Raw genomic sequence first — 2,520 nt, forward strand, 5'->3', positions numbered from 1 at the left:
TCATAACGAAATGCAGACAAAAATACTGCCCATCTTTGTATACGTGCGGCCTCTATTTCAGGTATGGATTTTTTTGGATGGAAAATGCGTGTAAGCGCTGCGTTGTCTGTCTGTAACAGAAACTTTTGATCGAACAAATACTCAAAAATTGTTTTGACACCGAAAATTATCGCTAAACCTTCCCGATCTAATTGAGAGTAATTACCTTCGCTCACATTCAATGTCCGGCTAGTATAATGAATTGGAAAATCATTTTTGTTAATTCTATGCGATAACACAGCCGATACACCGTGCGGTGATGCGTCGCATGTAAGCACTAATGGCTTACTAGGATCAAAATGCACTAGAAACTTTTCGGAAGTTAAGTGAATCTTAATTTCTGCCAATGCATTATCACATTCTGTGGTCCACTGAAAACCACGCTTTTTCTCTAACCATTGGTATAAAGGTCTACATTTTGTTGCCATATTTGGTATAAACCTTGCGTAAAAATTTACAGAACCTAACAAACTGCGTAATTCAGATACATTCGCAGGCGGAAGAGCTTTTTGTACCGCTTCAATTTTGTATTTTATCGGATGAATACCATTTTTATTAATGCGATAGCCTAAATACAGTGAAACCCGCTTAGATTGTAATCTGAAGAAAATCCCTGTCTTAAGTACCTCCCCGCTTATTTACCCAACCCGCCTAAGTACCTAAATTTTTCATACCCCATATTAATTTTCCCCTTTTAAGTTTTTTTACAATTTCTTAAAATATTTACATATTTTGAATCTCAGTGGCAGCATTACGCACCTTCGGCAAAAAAAAATTCTAGAAAATCAACGGTAATTTTTAGCCACTTGAAACTTGGACATTATTACTCTAAAATTGAATGGGCTATAAAACTGTATACTCTAAAAACACATCTGAGAAAAAAAATTTTAAATTTTCATGAATTTTTTTCTTTAAGTGTGCTATAAAATCTTAAGCTTAGGTTTACATGGTATTTGTTAGGGAATGAACTGTATTTTAATTGAAAATCTTAAATAAATACGTATACTTCATTAAATGTTTATGTTTTATCCAAGGATTTACATATTTATCTAAGTTAATAAAAAGATGTAACTACATCAATAATTATGTTTGCTTAAGTACCCGCATCGAGGTACTTAAGCGGGTTATTTTAAGTACCCAACCCGCCTAAGTACCTCAAAAAGCTGACATTTTTCGTGAGGTACTTAAGCGGGTTTTACTGTATACAACTTCATCCTGTAAAAATTTACACTTTGTAAAATTTAGTTTTAAACCTGCAATATCTAATCTACGTAAAACTTCTCGTAAACGTCTTACATGCTCTTCTTTAGTAGCCGCGGTGATAATAATATCATCAATATAAACTCCTGCGCCCGGAATTCCCATCAATAAAGCTGTTATTTTTCGTTGAAATGAGTACACAGCCAGGTACTAATAACGACGTATTTTTTTGATTTTTCATCTATTGGCAATTGTTGATACGCTTCCGCTAAATCCAGTTTTGTGAACTGTTCGCCACCACGTAATTCGTAAAATACCGATTCTGGTCGCGGAGATGGAAAATGGTCTATTTCCAAAAATGGATTCAACGTGACTTTAAAATCACCACATATTCGAACTTGACCGCTTTCTTTTATTATGGGGACTGTTGGAGTTCCCCACTCACTATATTCAATTGGTACTAAAACTTTATTTTCAATTAAACGATCAATTTCCGCTTCCACTTTATTCCGCAATGCAAAGGGAAGTTTACGTGGCTGTAGAAATTTTGGCTGTGTATTTGGCTTTACTTTTAATGACAACGTTCCGCGATTAAATAAGCCGAAACCGGTTTTAAAAACTTCTGGGAATTCCGTTCGCTAAGATTCAATGTGGGATTCATTAACCTTCTTAATACATTTAATAGTTTTATTTGGAACTTCTTCTGAAAATTTTAGTGGCCACATTTGTAAAACATACAGCCACTCTCTACCTAAAATCGGATAACCACCTTTATTAATTACATACAGTGTTTGTTTTTGCCTCCGCAGGTATTTGTTGATTGTTGTACGCACGTAAGGTGGCATTGTAATGGAATGTGAGAAAATTTTTTTTATAACATTCTAATGAAATAGCAGAAATTGGTGTACCCGAATCAATTTCCATATTGATTGGTACATTATTTATACTAATAGTTCTAAACTGAGGTTCAATTATTGTATGCTTAATTTTGATTGGTTCAGCAATTTCACTATTTATTTGGATTTCGTTAATTGCACGATGATAATCATAATTGTAACGCGCTGCTATTTGCTCATTATCACTTACATGTTCATCGTTTTTATTACTATTATTATTACTAGCTAAACCATCTAAATTTTCACGTTCCTAAGGCTCTAGTGGACTTTGCACATTATTTATTCTTTGATCTGGTTGGGAACACTTTTTGTTCTTAGAACACATTTTGAAAATGTGAATACATACCTATGTATATAATTTAAGAGAAGAAATTTCGCTGCAAAG

The 2,520-nt window shown here is 33.8% G+C and overlaps 1 protein-coding gene across 1 annotated transcript in view; it reads left to right on the forward strand.

Annotated features, from left to right (window-relative positions):
• Positions 1 to 2,520, forward strand: part of LOC118745425 (fibulin-2) — a 108,321-nt gene that overhangs the window by 77,321 nt on the left and 28,480 nt on the right. The gene's annotated exons all lie outside the window — the stretch shown is intronic.

The sequence above is a fragment of the Rhagoletis pomonella genome, unplaced genomic scaffold (assembly GCF_013731165.1).
Source record: "Rhagoletis pomonella isolate Grant_MI unplaced genomic scaffold, Rhpom_1.0 Rhpom_scaffold_00009, whole genome shotgun sequence".
NCBI lineage: Eukaryota > Metazoa > Arthropoda > Insecta > Diptera > Tephritidae > Rhagoletis > Rhagoletis pomonella.